We start from the raw sequence: 19,564 nt of genomic DNA, 5'->3' as shown, positions 1-19,564 counted from the left end.
GCCAGGCTGGATGAAGCACCAGCTGAAATGAAGATTGCTGGGAGAAATATCAATAAACTCAGTTATGCAGATGACACAACCCTTATGGCAGACAGCGAAGAGTAACTAAGGAGCCTCTTGATGAAAATGAAAGAGAAGAGTGAAAAATCTGCCCTAAAACTCAACATTCAAAATACTAAGATCATGGCATCCAGTTCCATCACTTCATGGCAGATATATGGGGAAAGAATGGAAACAGTGACAGACTTTATTTTCTTGGGTTCAAAAATCACTGCAGATGGTGACTATGGCATTAAAAGATGACATTAAAAGATGCTTGTTCCTTGGAAGAAGAGCTTTGACAATCGTAGACAGCATATTAAAAAGCAGCGACATTACTTTGCTGACAAAGGTTCTTATTGTCAAAGTTATGGTTTTTCCAATAGTCATCTATGGGTGTGAGACTAGGACCATAAAGAAAGCTGAGTGCCAAAGAATTGATGCTTTTGAACTGTGGTGTTGGAGAAGACTCTTGAGAGTCCCTTGGACTGCAAGGAGGTCAAACGAGTCCATCCTAAAGGAAATCAGTCCTGAATATTCATTGGAAGGACTGGTGCTGAAGCTGAAGCTCCAATAGTTTTGCCACCTAATGGGAAGAATGGACTCATTAGAAAAGACCCTGATGCTGGCAAAGAATGAAGACAAGAGGAGAAGGGGATGACAGAGGATGAGATGGTTGGATGGTATCACTGACTCGATGGACATGAGTTTGAGCAAACTCTGGGAGACAGTGATGGACAGGGAAGCCTGGTTTGCTGCAGTCCATGGGGTCGCAAAGAGTTGGACATGACTGAGGGACTGAACTGAACTGAACTGAAATGGGCCTCAGGACTACTACAAAGCAAGTTTGCTGCTAATGGATTGACATTCCACTTGTTAAATCTCTTTCCCATGAGATCAAAGTACCTTCTCTACTTTTAGGGTAGAATCTCACAGGAGTATTTATTTTTATTTTCTTAAAATATTTATTTATTTTTGGTTGTGTTGGGTCTTCATTGATTCACTCAGGCTTTCTCTAGTTGCAGAGAAGTAGGGCTACTCTTTGTTGCAGTGCATGGGCTTCTTATTGTGGTGGCTTCTCTTGTTGTAGAGCACAGCCTGTAGAGTACACAGACTTGAGTAGTTACTGCACATGTGTTCAGTAATTTTGGCTCCTTGGCTCCATAGCTCAGGCTCAGTAGTTGTGGAACATGGGTCTAGGTGCCCCATGGCATGTGGGATCTTCCCATACCAGGGATCGAACCATTGTCCCTTGCATTGCAAGGCAGATTCTTAACTGCTAGATCACCAAGGAAGCGCAGGAGCCATTTCATAACATGCTTTCATCCAGATCTATGCACTCACTAGAGCCAGATGTCACATTCCACCACGAAGTGAAGTGTTGGGGTCTCCAGAGGACCACTACCCTTGAACCTGGAGTAGACGCTCCATCAGCCATCAGGACACAGGTCCTCAGAACCTGCCTCCTTCAGACACCTGATATGAGCAAGGCCATCAGCATGAGGAACCCACTCCAGTACTCTTGCCTGGAATATTCCATGGATGGGGAAGCCTGGTAGGCTACAGTCAATGGGGTTGCAAAGAGTCAGACAGGACTTTCTTTCTTTCTATAGTTCCTTTTGGAGAAGGAAATGGCAACCCACTTCAGTGTTCTTGCCTGGAGAATCTCATGGACAGAGGAGCCTGGTGGGCTATGGTCTATGGGGTTGCAAAGAGTCGGACACGACTAAGCAACTAACACACACACACACACACACACACACACACACACACACACACGCACATATCTGCATGAGAGCTGCACAAGGAAAGACATATCCAGCAATCACCATGGTTTACTGGTGTAATGGTGTGCCCTGCACCGTGCTAGGCACTGGGTTAGTTGACAATGACACTGAAACAACTGGGCAGTGATTGTAACAATCAGATGTTACAATGAGCTTCCCACCATGGCCTTTTTCTTCTCCTTTCCTCATCTACCCCTTAACAACAAAGTTGAAAAGGAGTAAGAAGTGGCCTGACTTCATACAGACCTTCATGATCCCGCAATAACCACAGGACCATAGGCTTACTCATGTGTTATCAATGAATGTTCTCAGCGATCCTGTGGGAAAAGCAATCTTATCCCATTTTACAGAGGGAAAAACTGAGGCTCGGAGAGAGTCGCTACCTGTCTCACCTCCCGCGCTCCTGCCTTAAGGAGAAAAGTGGCTCCAGGACACCCCTGGAGCAGGATGCCACACTCACTGGGGCCGGGCGGGACCCCAGAGCTTTACCTACGAGACAGCAGGGCACCGAGACCCAAAGCGGGAAAGCGGCGGCTTTAATGCGGATCCCTGTCTCCCCACAGCCCAGGGTGACCCAGCCCCCGACCCCCTGCCGGTCCCCACACCCTCAGCAGAGTCCCAAACACCTGAAGATTGAACATGTGGTACTCTCAGGTTACGCGTCTCCACAGAAAAGTCGTCACGGTCGCCATATTTACGTCAGGTATCCATGGCAACGGCCATACGCAGGCTAGTCCGCCACATCCGGAAATGCCTTTTCACCTTCCCTCACCACCCCGGACTTCGGTGAAAGCTGAGCACATTAGCTTTGGCTGCCAACAGAAAAAGCGTACTAATTAGATGCACTAGACTGGGATCAGGGAAACTGGCAAACTCCAGGAGGAGAGTTTCCCCAGAGAGGTATCCTGGGGTTCTTAGAGATGAGCTACCCCTCAGAAGGCTAACAGCCGTCAGCTGTGGTAGAACATTCAGAGAATGCCTATAATCATGTGATTGAACAATCTAGGAATTCGGAAAGATGTCATTTAAAGAGACATTCAGAGGTGCTTCAGGGAGGCAGGCCTAGAATAATATAATCATTTAATAGGCAGAAAGAAACCTGATCGATTCCCTATACAATTGGTTTCTGTTTGGGAAATTCTTATTATCCATTCCTGATACTTTCTTCCATGAGGAGGGACATCTATGACCAAAACATTTCTAGCTTCTTTATAATTCACTTCTGTACTGTGGGAATCACTTATCTGATTAGTGGCTTTGGAAGGAGGAACACACAGCCCAGACCCTTTCCCTTCAAAACTCTTGAAGCAAGCTGCCCTTATGGAGCACATGTTTGCTTTGATCTCAGGGCTGTGTCCACAGCTCTTCTTCCCTTCTCTGAGTATTGATGGCTCCCCAACGAGTCCTACAATCTGTTACAGAATGTTTGTGTCTTTAAGGGGTTCCCCAAATACATCCTTTCACCACATCTGGGCTCTGACCCAAGAACTATGACAAAAGGAAAAAAAAGAGCATCAATTCTATTACTTATAAAGGTGATATTGGGGGAAATGGCTTAGATTTGTAGGCAATTGAGCTTCCTTTTAATGAACCCCAGAATCGTACTGACTCGACCAAGTAAAAGTGCTTCATGAGGACTTCCCTGGTGGTCCAGTAGTTTCCAATCTGCCTGCCAATGCAGGAGACACAGGTACAATCCCTGGTCTGGGAAGATTGCACATGCCACCGGGCAACAAAGCCCAATCTTCACAACTACTGAGCCCATGTACCAGGGAGCCCTAGAGCCTGAGCTCTGCAACAAGAGAAACCACCATAATGAGAAGACTGTGCACTGCAACTAGAGCAGTCTCCCCTCCCTTGCTGCAACTACAGAAAGTCTGCACACAGCAAGGAAGACCCAGTGCAGCCAAAAAAAAAAAATACAACTGTTTCAATTGCAGCAAGTAAGTTTTTTTTTAAGTGCTTCATGAGACAGTCACAAAGGCCAAATGCTACAATATAGAGCTATCTGCTGCTGGTGAAGAAACTCTGTCTATATGTGTTCAAGGACAGTAACTTTTTTGCCAAAGGTCATCCCAGGAGCAAGAGAGTGTTTCAGGAAACAACCATTGACAATCATTTCTCAAAGTGAATAAATACCCCTAGTTCTGACTGCATACTCACCAAGCAACTTTTTGAGGATATGATGCTCCATGGGTTCATGGAGCCAATTGTAGTAATCATCTCTCAGATCCTTAACACAGGAAATTGCACTGGAGGATCCTCTTGTGGAGGGGGATTGGAATTAGGTTCTAAATCCCAAGAGTAGGGTGAAAAAACATGCATCATGAAAATTTCCAGTGGAAATCCCTTCAAGAAGGAATGGAAATATTCAGAGATTGATACCCACAAATAAACCGGCATGCAATCTATAGCCAAAACTATAATGAAGTGACAGAGGATGAGATGGCTGGATGGCATCACCAACTCGATGGACGTGAGTTTGCGTGAACTCTGAGAGATGGTGATGGACAGGGAGGCCTGCCGTGCTGTGATTCACAGGTCGCAAAGAGTTGGACACGACTGAGCGACTGAACTGAACTGAACTGAACCAAGCCTTCAAGAGTCAGTGAATCCCTATCCTAGTCAATGATTCCAGACCACAGGAAAAAAGTACACCTGAAACGTATGTTTTGGATATTCATTTTTACTTAATAAATTTCCCCAAATAATAGTCATTTATTATCTCTCAGGATTCAGTATGTTGACTTGGCTCAGTTGAGTGATTTTTGCTCTACATATTGTCTGTCACTCAGGCTCACAGTCATCTGGAGGTGTCATTCAGCTGGGACATCCAAGAAAGGGTACTCACATGGATGATCGGTGCTGATTATATTGTGGGGGGCTCAACGGGGGCTGTTAAATTCACAGTCTCCTACCCCAATATCAATCTAAAAGGTAAACTAAGAGGCAGTAAAATGACTAGTACATTAAAGAAATAGCTTGATGATCTTCCTTCACTCTGGATTCCTCAGTAAAGCCATCCTGCAACACAGAAGTGGCCTCAGGCTTGCTTTACTATGGAAGTGGTGTTGCTGTTGTTTAGTCACTCAGTCATGTCTGCCTCTTGGCAACCCATGGACTGCAACATGCCAGGTTTCCCTGTCCTTCACTATCTCCCAGACTTTGCTCAAACTCAGGTCCATTGAGTCAGTGATGTGATCCAACAATCTCATCCTCTGTCATCCTTATCTCCTGCCCTCAATCTTTCCCAGCATCAAGGTCTTTTCCAGTGAATTAGCTCTTCACATCAGGTGGCCAAAGTATTGGAGCTTCAGCCTCAGTATCAGTCCTTCCAGTGAATATTCAAGGTTGATTTCCTTTAGGATTGACTGGCTTGATCGCCTGGCTGTCAAAGGGACTCTCAAGAGTCTTCCCCAGAACCACAATTCAAAAGTGTCAATTCTTCAATGCTCTGCCTTCTTTATGGTCCAACTCTCTCATCTGTACATGACTACTGGAATAACCATAGCTTTGACTATATAAACGTTTGTTGGCAAAATAATGTCTCTGCTTTTTAACACACTATCAAGGTTTGTCATAGCTTTTCTCCCAAGAAGCAAGCGTCTATTAATTTCACGGGTGAAGTAACAATCCACAGTGATTCTGGAGCCCCCCAAAACAAAGTCTTTTACTGTTTCCACTTTTTCCCCATCTACTTGCCATGAAGTGATGGGACCAGATTCCACGATCTTAGTTTTTGAATGTTGAGTTTTAAGCCAGCTTTTTCACTCTCCTCTTTCACCTTCATCAAGAGGTTCTTTAGTTCCTCTTCACTTTCTGCTCTTAGGGTGATGTCATCTGCATATCTGAAGTTATTGATGTTTCTTCCAGCAATCGTGATTCCACCATGAGCTTCATCTAGTCTGGCATTTCCATGATGTACTCTGCATATAAGTTAAATAAGCAGGGTGGTAATATATAGCCTTGGGGTATTCCTTTCCCAATTTTGAACCAGTTGGTTGTTTCATGTCTGGTTCTAACTGTTGCTTCTTGACTTGCATACAGGCTTCTCAGAAGGCAGGTAAGATGATCTGGCATTTCCATATCTTTAAAACAATTTCCACAGTTTGTTGTGAGAACAACAATATGGCAGAATAGAAGGACGTGTGCATCTTCTCCTGTGAGAACTCCAGAATTGCAACTCGCTGCTGAACAACCATTGACAGGAGAATGTTGGTTCCCACACACACACAAAAAGATACCTCACATCCAAAGGCAAAAGAGAAGCCCCAACAAGATGGTAGGAGGGGCAAAATTGCATTTAGAATCAAACCCCATACCCACTGGAGAAGTTTGGAGGGCTCAAACAAAACCTTGTGTGCACCAGGTCCCGGGGGCCCCACAGAGACTGAGCCAGACCTGCCTTTGAGTGTATGAGTGTCTCCTGTGGAGGCATGGATCAGCAGTGGCTGCTGCATGGACAGGGGCTCTGGCTTCAGCAGACCTGGGTCACCCAGTGTTAGCCACCATAGAGCCACCAAGCAGATGACCCACAAACTGCAGAACAATTATGCCAAAGAAATTCTCACACTGTTAAGAAAGTTCTAGGACCAACAACAGATTTCACAACCTGGGGATCAGGCAAAGGGACTGTGATCCCTCACAGAATTTGAGTTTGGAGGCCAGTGGGATTTGATTACAGAATTTCCACAGGACTTGGGAAACATCCTCTTCATGAAAGCAAAAGAGGAAAGTGAAAAATCTGCCTTAAAACTCAACATTCAGAAAACGAAGATCATGGCATCCAGTCCCATCACTTCCTGGCAAATAGATGGGGAAACAACAGAAACAGTGATAGACTTTACTTGTGGGGCTCCAAAATCACTGCAAATGGTGACTGCAGCCATGAAATGCAAAGACTCTTGCTTCTTAGAAAAAAAGCTATGACAAACCTAGACAGCATATAAAAAAGCAGAGACATTACTTTACTGACAATGGTTCATATAGTCAAAGCTATGGTTTTTCCAATAGTCATATATGGATTTGAGAGTTGGATCATAAAGTAAGCTGAGCACCAAAGAATTGATGCTTTTGAACGGTGGTGTTGAAGATTCTTGAGAGTCCCTTGGACTGCAAGGAGATCAAACCAGTCAATCCTAAAGGATATCCGTCCCTAATATTCATTTGAAGGACTGATGCTGAAGCTGAAGCTGAAGCTGAAGCTCCAATACTTTGGCCACCTGATGCGAAGAACTGACTCATTAGAAAAGACCCTGATTCTGGCAAAGACTGAAGGCAGGGGATGACAGAGGATGAGATGGTTGGATGGCATCACCAAACCAACTCGATGGATATGAGTTTGAGCAAGCTGTGTGAGTTGTTGATTGTCAGGAAGCCTGGTGTGCTGCAGTCCATAGGGTCGCAAAGAGTCGGACACAACTGGGCGACTGAACAGAACTGAACCGAACTGAACACAGTTAAAGACTTCAGTGTAGTCAGTAAAGCAGACATAGATGTTTTTCAGGAAATCTCTTGCTTTTTTTTATGATCCAGTCGAAATCTCTTGCTTTTTTTTATGATCCAGTCGATGTTGGCAATTTGATCTCTGGTTCCTCTGCATTTTCTAAATCCATTTTGCACTTCTGGAAGTTCTCAGTTCATGTACTTGAAGCCCAGCTGTTAAGATTTTGAGCATTATGTTGCTAGCATGTGAGATGAGCACAGCTGTGTGGTCATTTGAACATTCTTTGGCGTTGCCTGTCTTTGGGATTGGAATGAAAATTGAACTTTTCCTGTCCTGTGGCCATTTTTGAGTTTTCCAAATTAGCTGGCATATTGAGTGGAATACTTTAACAGCAGCATTCTTTATGATTTGAAATATCTTAGCTGGAATTCCATCACCTCCACTAGCTGTGTTCCTAGGAATGCTGCCTGAGACCCACTTGACTTTACCCCAGGATGTCTGGCTCTTGGTGAGTGATCACACTATCGTGGTTATCTCGGTCATTAAGACCTTTTTTTGTGCAGTTGTGTTGTACATTCTTTTCAATTCTTCTTAATATATTCTGCTTCTGTTAGTTCCAAACCATTTCTGTCCTTTATTGAAGAGTTCTCTAGTCTTTTCCATTCTATTGTTTTTCTCTTTTTTCTTTGTTCACTTAAAAAGGCTTTTTTTTTTTTTTAATCACTCCTTGCTATTCTTTGGAACTCTGCATTCAGATGGGTATATCTTCCATTTTCTCCTTTACCTTTTGCTTCTCTTCTTTTCTCAGCTATTTGTAAGGCCTTCTCAGACAACCATTTTGCATTTCTTTTTCTTGGGGAAGGTTTTGATCACTGCCTTCTGTACAATGTTACTAACCTTTGTCTTTAACTTTTCAGGTATTCTACTAGTCTAATCCCTTGAATCTATTTGTCGCTTTCATTGTATTATTAGAAGGGACTTGATTTAGGTCATATCTGAATGGCCTAATGGTTTTCCCTTCTTTTTTCAGTTTAAGTCTGAATATAATCCTGAGGAACTGATGCCTTTGAACTGTGGTGCTGGAGAAGACTCCTGAGAGTCCCTTGGAGAGCAAGGAGATCAAACCAGTCAATCTTAAGGGAAATCAACCCTGAATATTCTTTGGAAGGACTGATGCTGAAGCTGAAAATCCAATACCTTGGCCAGTTGATGTGAAGAGCTGACTCATTGGGAAAGACCCTGATGCTGGAAAAGATTGAAGGCAAAAGAAGTTGGTGGCAGAGGATGAGATGGTTGGATTATTTCACTGACTCAACAGACATGAATTTAAGCAAACTTCATGAGATGGTGAAGGACAGGGAATCTTGGTGTGCTGCAGTCCTTGGGGTCACAAAGAGTCAGACATGACTTAGCAACTGAACAACAAAAACAAGAACAATAGAAAGTTAGGAGAAACTAGATAAAAAGGGAAAACTGCTTTTTAATATGTGCTTAGTCGTATAAACTGTATTTCACTAAAGATTTCCCCATTGAGTCCTGTAGCCTCCAGAACATGTCTGAATCCTAATTTCTTTCAGTACTCACATTTCATTCTGTCCAGGGTAGCAAATGTTTTAGATGTAATGAGCCATATTATTTTCAAATTATAATTTTTAAAATGTTAAAAACAGTATTACAAAATAATCATTAAACCTTGCTTGACAAGGCAGGAGTAAGTACTTACAAATTATATGGAGTGAGTTCTCATGATATTGAAGCATTCCCAGAGAAGTTCTAGAATAACACATGAAAAAGATGTCCATTTCTTCATAGGGGATTGGAATGCAAAAGGAGGAAGTCAAGAGATACCTGGAGTACCAGGAAAGTTCAGCCTTGGAGTACAAAATGAAGCTGAGCAAAGCCTAATAGAGTTTTGCCAAGAGAATGCCCTAGTCATGGAAAACACCCTCTTCCAACAGTACAAGAGATGACTCTACACATGGACATCACCAGACGGTCAATACCAAAATCAGGTTGATTGTATTCTTTGCAGCCAAAGGTGAGAAGTTCTATAGAGTCAGCAAAACAAGACCGGGAGCTGACTGTGGCTCAGATCATGAGTTCTTTAATGGAAAATCCAGGACTAAATTGAAGAAAGTAGGGAAAACAACTATGCCGTTCAGGTATGATCTAAATCAATTCCTTTATGGTATACAGTGGAAGTGATGAATAGATTCAAGGGATTAGAATCTGATAGAATGCCTGAAGAACTATGGATGGAGGTTCATGACATTTTACAGGAGACGCTGATTAAAACCATCCCCAAGGTAAAGAAATCCAAAAAGGGAAAATGGTTATCTGAGTAGGACTTAAAAATAGCTGAGGAAAAAATAGAAGTGAAAGGCAAAATAGAAAAGGAAATGTAGAGTTCCAAAGAATAGCATCTCAATATAGAGTTCCAAAGAATAGCAAGGAGAGATAAGAAAGTGGACAATGCAAAGCAATAGAGGAAAACAATAGAATGGGAAAGACTAGAGATCACTTCAAGAAAACTGGAGATATCAAAGGAACATTTCATGCAAAGATGGGCACAATAAAGGACAGAAATGGCAAGGGCCTAACAGAAGCAGAAGATATTAGGAATACAGAGAAGAACTGTCCAAAAAGGATCTTAATGCCGAATAACCACGATGGTGTGGTCATTCACCTAGACCCAGACATCCTGGAATGTGAAGTCAAGTGGGCCTTAGGAAGCATTACGAAGAACACAGCCAGTGGATGTGATGGGATTCCAGGTAAAGATGAATGCTCTTAAAGTGCTGCACTTAATAGGCCCCCAAATTTGGAAAACTCAGCAGTGGCTGCAGGATAGGTTAAGTTTAGTTTTCATTCCAATCTCAAAGAAGGGCAATGCCAAAGAATGTAGAAACTATGGTACAACTGTGCTCACTTCATATGCTAACAGGTGGCAGTAGTGGTAAAAACCCGCCTGCCAGTGCAGGAGACATCAGCAAAACAGGTTCAATCCCTGGATCAGGAAGATCCCCTGGAGGAGGGCATGGCAATCCACTCCAGTATTCTTGGCTGGAGAATCCCTTGGACAGAGGGGCCTGGCAGGCTATGGTCCATAGTGTCGCAAAGAGTCAGACACAGCTGAAGCGACTTAGTACAGGTGTTTTTCTGGAATCCCCTTGCTCTTTCTATGACCCAATCGATGCTGGCAATTTGATCTCTGGTTCCTTTGCCATTTCTAAATCCATTTGTACATCTGGAAGTTCTCAGTTCACATACTAATGAACCCTAGCTTGATGGATTTTGAGCATGACCTTGCTAGCATGTGAAATGATCTCGATTGTATGGTAGTCTGAACATTCTTTGGCCTTGCCCTTCTTTGGGATTGGAACGAAAACTGACTTTTCCAGTCCTGTGGCCACTGCTGAGTTTTCCAAATTTGCTGATAATGTTGCATGCCACACTTTAACAGTGTCATCTTTTAGGATTTAAATAGCTCAGCTGGAATTCCATCACTTCCACTGGCTTTTCATAATCATGTTTCCTAAGGCCCAACTGACTTCACACTGCAGGATGTCTGGCTCTAGCTGAGTAGCCACACCATCGTGGCTTTCTGGGTCACTACTATCTTTTTTGTATAGTTCTTATGGACTTCCCTGGTGGCTCAGACAGTAAAGCGTCTGTCTACAATGCGGAAGACCCTGGTTCGATCCCTGGGTTGGGAAGATCCCCTGGAGAAGGAAATGGCAATCCACTCCAGGACTATTCCCTGGAAAATCCCATGGACAGAGGAGCCTGGTAGGCTACAGTCCATGGAGTCACAAAGAGTTGGACACGACTGAGCGACTTCACTTCACTTCACTTCACTTCACCATGTGTTTTTGCCACTTTTTAAATCTCTTTTGCTTTTGTCAGGCCCTTGCTGTTTCTGTCTTTCATTGTGCCCATCCTTGCATAAAATGTTCCCTTCATATCTTAATTATCTTGAAGACATCTCTAGTTTTTCCCATCCTATTGTTCTCTCTCTTTTTTTTTTTTTGCATTATTCACTTAAGAAGGGTTGTCCAAGACACTTTAATTTGTAGAAAAAAATGAAAAATGCATTTAGGAAAAAATCATTCAAAATCCCTGAAACCATCTTATTCATGGAGAAGAATTCCTAATGGTTGAGTATATATTTGTTTTTGAGACATTTTACTATATAAATATAACTGTTCATCTTAGACCATAGTAATGAGGTGATAGCCTACTTATCATTTTATACAACTGCTTTCTTTGGAGCAACACCAATGTGGGCTTCCTATGTGGTGCTAGTGGTAAAAGAACCCATCTGCCAGTGAAGAAGACCCAAGAGACAGGGATTCGATCCCTGGGTCAGGAAGATGAACTCAGGGAGGTCATGGCAACCCATTTCAGTGTTCTTGCCTGGAGAATCCCATGGACAGAGGACCTTGGTGGGCTAGAGTCCATAGAATCACAAACAGTCATGATATAGGCCCATGTAATCATAAAAATGGGAATAGAAACATGAATGGCCAATTTAGGTATGATAGTTTTAAGAAGTGTTAATTATTATTGCTGACTCCCTTGGTTCCCCACACAGTTGTAAGTACTAAACCTGTAGTTGCTCATTAAACCCTCACCACAGTCTATGAGGAGGAGCTACTCTTGCCCAACTTTAAACATCAGGGAAATGAGGCACATTGAGGGCAGGGCTAAGCAGTCACAAGACTAAGATGTGAACAGATTATAGGTGCCTGCTGAGCCCCACATCTAACTAGTGCCCACTGCTACCTCTCACCTGATAATACTCACTGTCATCAGGTCACACAACGCTTTGGAAAACCATACACAAAAACAAACTCAAAATGGACTAAAGACTTAAGTGTAAGGCCAGAAATTACAAAACTCTTTAATGAAACATAGGCAGAATAGTCTATGCCAAAAATCATAGCAAGATTCTCTTGGACCCACCTTCTAGAGTAATGGAAATAAAAGAAAAAATTAACAAGTGCAATTTAATAAAACTTAAAAGCTTTTGCACAGCAAGGGAAACTATAAACAAAATGAAAAGACAACCCTCAGAATGGCAGAAAACAATTGCAAATGAAAAAAAAAACTGACAAAGGATTTATCTCCAAAGCTGCTCAGTCAGCTCAATATGAAAAAAACAAACAACCCAATCAGAAAAATAGGCAGAAGACATAAACAGACACTTCTGCAAAGAAGGCATACAGATGATCAATAAACACATGATGCGATGCTTCAACACTGCTCATTATTAGAGAAATGTAAATCAAAACTGCAATGAGGTACCACCACATACTAGTCAGAATGGCTATTATCAAAAAAATCTATAAACAATAAATGCTGGAGAAGATGTGGAGAAAAGGGAACTCTCTTGCACTTTCGGTGGGAATGTAAATTGATACAGCCACTGTGGGGAACAGTATGCAGATTCCCAAAAACAAAACCTAGGAATAAAACTATCATATGACCCATCAATCCCACTATTGGGCATATATCCTGAGAAACCCACAACTCAAAAAGAAACATGTACCCTAAGGATTACTGCAGTACTATTTACAATAGCCAGGTCACAGAAACAACCTAGATGTGCATATACATATGAATGGACAAATAATTAGTGGTACAATGGAATATTACTCAGCCATAAAAAGGAACGAATTTGAGTCAGTCATAATGAGGCGGATGAACTTAGAAACTGTTATACAGAGTGACGTAAGTCAGAAAGAGAAAAACAAATATAGGAAATTAAAGCATATCTATGAAATCTAGACAAATGGCACTGATGAACCTATTTGCAGGGAAGGAATGGAGAAACAGAATAGAGAACAGACTTGAGGATATAGCAGGGGAATGAGAGGGTGAGACAAATTGAAAAAGTAGCACTAAACACACACACACACACACACACACACACACACACACACACTACCATGTGTAGAAGAGACAGCTAGTGTGAAGTTGCTATGTAACACAGGGAACCCAGACTGGAGCTTTGCATGAACTAAAGGTGCAGGATTGGGGGAGGGGAGTGGAGAGGGAGAGGATACATATACATAGTTACAACTGATTTATAATGTTGTATGGCAGAAACCAGCACAACATTGTAATGCAATTATCCTCCATTTAAAAATTAAAAATGTTAAACTGAGGTCCAATATTTTCCTCCAATTTAATAACAAGAAATTTAAAGCACTGATATTCATCATTTTGGTTGTTATTGGAGGGGAATTTTCTTGTTATATGGAGGAAGGGGCTTCCTCAACCTCTCATCTCTCTTCCTGTCCCTGAAAAATATTACCGTTCTAAAGGCTTTTCTGGGGATGTAGTAAGAATGTACTTGCTTCCCTGCCATTTTATATTTTTAACACTTGCAAGAACAACAGACATCTCTTTTAGGTAAAAAAATAAATAATATAAAAAAGGGCGGAAAAGCAACCTTTCCCGAAACATACAACCCCCAAACACCTGCTGAGTGTTTTTATCTGCATTTCACAGTTCAAGAATATATTATATTCTTTCTTATGCAGGCATTTATATATTTATACATTTAGGCACGTGTTTGTATACTGATCTACAAAAGGTAACATCTCATTTTAGTTTTCCAACCCTCCTATCACTACAGTGGGTTGACATATGTCTTGAAAAAGACATGTCCAAACCGCAACCCCTGAACCTGTGATGAGACCATTTTGGGGAATAAGGTCTGTGGCATGAAACTACATAAAATCATGAAATTGGCATTAAATCATCCTGTATTTAGGGTAGACTCTACATCTAATGATTGGTGTCCTAAAAGAAAAAGGAGAGAGGGAGAGCGTTGTGACCTCACTAGCCCTTTTGAGATTGCTACAGCACTGCCCCCAAGACTAGGCTTTCCTGCTCCGTTAGTAAAAGATCCACCTGCGATGCGGGAGACCTGGCTTCGATCCCTGGATTGGGAAGATCCCCTGGAGAAGGGAAAGGCTACCCACTCCAGCATTCTGGCCTGGAGAATTCCATGGACTGTGTAGTCCATGGCGTCGCAGAGTCAGACACACCTGAGTGACTTGCACTGCACAAGAGAGAGGAGTGTTGGCTCAGAGCCCTGAGAAGTGCGCAGGCAAGACCCCACAGCAAAGGTCAAACTGAAGTTCCTCTGCTGAGGCGGCATCCCGGAAGAAGCTTTGGTCTTTGTGGAGTGGTGGCCTGGGGCCTGTGCACCTCAGCGGTCTCGGGCTTAGCTGCTCAGAACTAAGGGAGAAGCCTCACCTGGGAACAGGGAGGAATGGAACTTGGCGCCTGCCTTCTCCCTCACTAGAGAGCCCTGCGCCCACCACTGCTGTACTGCAACAGTTGTCAGTGCCTGGGAGCAGTCAAGGTTCCTTTGCTTCCTTTCAGGATACTTGTCTTTAACACGGACAAATACACCACCTTCTGGGGTCGTACTGTTTACCTGGCCCACAGAACCTTTTTACTTAAAGACATTCGATGCTCCCAATCCTGAAATTCTGGTATTGATGTTGAATATAGCTTAGTAGCATATTAAAATGGCTGTACCCAAAGACAGCATCCCTTCCTTGTTGGAATGCCAGTGCCACATCTGTCTGGAAATCCTCAATGTGACGCTTCCTCACAACCACACGCTCTGTAAAGCATGCTTCAAATCGACTGTAGAGAAGGCAAATTTGCACTGTCCTTTCTGTCACCCCTGGATCTCTTCGTGGACTCGGTACCGCACCTGAAGAAATTCCCTTGTCAATATGGAACTGTGGGAGATAATTCAAAACCACTATCCCGAGGAATGCCAGGTTAAAGTCTCTGGGCAACAATCAAAGGAAATCATTGATGACTATACGCCAGTTCATCTATTAAGTCAACCTGGGGAATTAAGAGAATATGAAGAGGAGAGAAGCAAGGTGGAGGCAGAGTGACGAGCCATTCAGGAGGAAGAAAACAAAGCCAGTGAAGAATACATAGAGATTACTGGCAGAAGAGGAAGAAGAGGAAAAGAGACAGGCAGAAAAAAGGCACAGAGAGATGGAAGAACAACTGAAAAGTGATGAAGTGCTGGCAAGAAGGCTAAGCCTTAATATTGGCAATGTCTGTGAGGAACGTGTCTCGGCTGTCCGCTTGTATTCCAAAAAATCTAATCCAGTCACAACCGAGTCACAAAGGAAAAGGGAGAGCAAACGAAAAAACACTGGCAGTGTTCAGAAGTATTTGTCACCGAATTCTCAACTTGAGTCAGCGTCACAGTCTGAAGTTGTAGAAGAAGACAGGAAAACCTCCAGGTCCAAGGACACTGACAGCGGTGATAGGAAGAACCCTACATGGCAAGACACAGAAATTGAGGAAGATATGCCAGCACTTTCTCCTCAAATATGCCTTGAAGTTCAAAAGCAAGATGCAGAAGCTTCAGTGGAGTCACCTAGACCCCAGTTATGTGCCAGTGGTGGAGAATGGTACCTTGAAGGAAAAGTGAAAACAAAACAAAGCAGTCGTGAAAGAGTTATGTGTCATCAATCATGAAGAACCTAAAGCTGGAGTTTCCTCTTCTGGAGAAACTGCAGTTAAGCCTTATGGCGAAACAGAGGGTGGATGTATAGTGTCAGATGTGACACAGACAATGAACAATAACACAGTTGTGACAGAAAATGAGGAGTCTCACCTACTGACCAATAAGGATATCTCCAGAGCAAAAAACCAGGAATCTTTGTCTGAAGCAGTCAGTGATCCATGCTGTTCTACAAAAAGAAGAAAAATGTTCCTCAAAGCTTCCTCCGACCAAGAGTAAACAAGTCCACTTCACCCTAAAACTGGTAGATTTGGAACGTCTATTTTTTGACAGATATAAACAAGAACAGGATACGTTATTAGCATTGCAGCTTCAGAAAGAGGTGAATCAAGAACAAATGAGGCCAACCTGGCTAAAAGGATCCCCAGATGAATATCAGTTACATGCTACGTCTTCACCTCCAGGCAAATTACTAAATGGACAGAGGAAGAATGCCAAAGAGAGAAGCTTCAAAAAACAAACTGAAATAGAGCATCCAGCACCTCACAGAGCCTCAAAAAGTGAATATTTTCAACCTTCTTTTAAGTTCCAGTTGTAACATTGTTCAGTTAATGCAAGAAAGTACCAAGTTCTACTATAGATCCTTGTACATAAAATGACTCATTCCCTACAGCCTGGTAAGTCAAAGAAAAGTATTTTTCAGATGTTTCACAGATACACAAAGTAATGCTTGGGTAAGAAGAGTGTTTGCTGCTACTGCTGCTGCTGCTGCTAAGTCGCTTCAGTCGTGTCCAACTCTGTGGAACCCCATAGACGGCAGCCCAGCAGGCTCCCCCGTCCCTGGGATTCTCCAGGCAAGAACACTGGAGTGGGTTGCCATTTCCTTCTCCAATGCATGAAGGTGAAAAGAGAAAGTGAAGTCGCTCAGTCATGTCTGACTCTTAGCGACTCCAGGGACTGCAGCCTACCAGGCTCCTCCGTCCATGGGATTTTCCAGGCAAGAGTACTGGAGTGGGGTGTCATTGCCTTCTCTGAAGAAGAACAACCTAGTAAAGCTCGACTGTGAAGCTCTAGCATAGATTCTTTATAAGTTTTTCATTAGTGCTGCTCTATGGGCACACTCATTGTCCCTAATTAAAGGCCTGTATGATTACAGAGGCAGAGTATACAGATGCGTTTCTGCCAAACCCAGTTGTAAGCAAGAGTTCCACTCCTTTCATTTTTTTAATAACTGTGATGGACTAAGTTTAAGTTGATGGTCCTTATGGATATAAAATGCCTTGACCTACTCCCAAGAAATCTTAATGTCCGTGCATTTCCCCTCAAGATGCATATTTTAGTGTCTTTGAGCACTTTTTTGTCCTGCTCTGATTACTAGTCAGGACATTAAGATTTCTTGGGAGTAGGTCAAGGCATTTTCAGAGCACAGAGAAGGCAATGGCACCCCACATGACTGAGCGACTTCACTTTCTCTTTTCACCTTCATGCATTGGAGAAGGAAATGGCAACCCACTCCAGTGTTCTTGCCTGGAGAATCCCAGGGACGGGGGAGCCTAGTGGGCTACCGTCTATGGGGTCGCACAGAGTCGGACACGACTGAAGCGACTTAGCAGCAGCAGCAGTAATCAGAGCAACGTCATAATATACCAAGTAACTAAGGAAGCCAGGCAGAGTTTAAAATCTGTTTTCTTGCAACTTTCTCATTACATTTGCAGAGCACTTGAAATGTATCTTCCACAACACTAATTTCCATCTCTAGTTTAAATTGCTTTCAGTATTACAGCATTTTCTTTGACTTCAAATGGGTTAAATTGTGGAGTCAGAAAAATTAGACTTTTCTGGAAAATGATGACTCAGCTGAGAGAAAGGAGACTTGGTGCAAAAGGAGTTAATCTTGGCTTGAGACTGAATGGGTGAGATTGAGAATTTGGAAGTACTGGAACTGAGTGGATGATAGACAACTGGGTCTAGGATGGAGTAGCTGGTGGAGTTTGGCAATGTATTCTTTCCTGTCTTTTCTTTGCTAAATGACACAGAGAGCATGTGCGTTTTACTGCCTTTCACACCATACTATGTAATCTGCTATTCCAAAACACAAAATGGGAATTTACTGTAGCAGTTATGTCGTAGTATCCTGTGTTGTAGAACGTGACTAAACATGTTGTTTCCTAACATTGTCATTTGTATTGATACTGACTCTTATTTGTGTTTATGCACAAAAATGGAAAGGATGATACTTGGATTTTGCTCTGTCTTATCTTTGAAAGTTAAATCAGAGAACAGCAATTTCACTTGTGAAATTTAACTTAGAGACTGTTAAACTTTTATTTCATTCATATGAAAACCTTGGAGCGAAAAAACAACAGTTTTAACAGCATTTCTGCTGATGTCTAGTTTGCCGTCCTTTTAAGGTAATAATACAATAAAATGTCCTAGAGCTAATAATTCTAGCTTAAGTTTGTCAATGATTTTATACATTATTACATTTTTTGTCTGCAAATTACAAAACTAAAATCTGTAATCTTCGCATACTTGATGACATATACTTCAAAATTAATTGAGTGATAATGGGTAGAATTCTGAAGGTAATTTAAACTTTAATTTCCCCTTTCTCATAAATGATTGTCCCCTGAGTGATGATTGTGCTGAAATGAAGTGTAGTCAGAAACTCACCAAATTTGTCTAAAATAGACTAAAATCTCTCTTTTCATGAAACCAGTATTCTTTATTACATTTTAGGGACTCCTTGAATTAAAGTTTTATAATTACATCTTCCTGGAGTAGTCCATAACCAAAATGGATATAAAATAGTGTAATGTATTTAGAATTTACATAGATAGTCACTTATTTGTCTGTGTAAAGTTTTCCTGACTAACATCTTTTTTAAGGTAAATTTTCATTTTTCAGTTACTCTTTCTGATACTCCTACCATAAATGCATTTTTGTGATAAACTAGTAAATGTTTTGTGTCAGTCATTAGTATATACTGATGCTTTTCCTCCCATTTTTATGGAAGGGATATGACAGTGTTTAATTTCTCAGTGAGTACTAAAACTGTGCAGAGCTTGAGAATCTGGAAATGAAAATAATTGTTTAAAAGAAAAAGAAGAGAAGGAGAGAGAGATGTCATACAGGCAAGAAGGCCATGTGAAGATGGAGGAGGAGATTGGGGCCCTGCTGCCACAAACCAAGGAGCTCCAGAAGCATTCAGACCCGAGAAGAGGCAAGAATGGATTCTACCCCAGAGCATTTGGAAGAAGCATGGTCATGCCCAACACATTGATTTTGGGCTTTATGTCTCCAGAGTTATGAGAGAATACATTTTTTTTTTAATTTCAGACAACATAGTTTGTGGAGTTTTGTTAAGCAGTCTTCAGTAGCTAATATGCTCACTAACAGCATCTCCAAATGTTCTTGTAAATAATCAACACACTGCATTCTATATTTTTGATGCCTACTGTGGGAGAAATTGCAATAAAGATTTATAAATAGAAATAAATATAGAAGGTTTTTAAAATGTATTGTCACTTTCAGTGCTCACAGCATCCCTGTCATGTAGTCATTGTTACTAATTCCCATTTTATAATAGGAAAATAAAAAAGGATAACCGAAGGACAGGGAGAAGAAGAACTTGGGGGAGAGGGAAGAGGTTACCCAAGAAAAATACAAAAAGTACAAAAGAGGCAGACGTGTGTGTTGTTTAGTCGCTCAGTCGTGTCTGACTCTTTCGTGGCCTTGTGGAATGTAGCCCGTCAGGCTCCTCTTTCCATGGGATTT

General features: G+C 42.0%; 1 pseudogene; it reads left to right on the top strand.

Moving 5' to 3' along the window:
* Nucleotides 1-14,819: 14,819 nt before the first annotated feature.
* On the top strand, nt 14,820-16,514 carry LOC138070652 (E3 ubiquitin-protein ligase RNF168 pseudogene; annotated as a pseudogene).
* Nucleotides 16,515-19,564: the final 3,050 nt, after the last annotated feature.

The sequence above is a fragment of the Capricornis sumatraensis genome, chromosome X (assembly GCF_032405125.1).
Source record: "Capricornis sumatraensis isolate serow.1 chromosome X, serow.2, whole genome shotgun sequence".
NCBI lineage: Eukaryota > Metazoa > Chordata > Mammalia > Artiodactyla > Bovidae > Capricornis > Capricornis sumatraensis.
The sequence above is the reverse complement of the archived record's forward strand: the minus strand, read 5'-3'. Positions and strand labels throughout refer to the sequence as shown.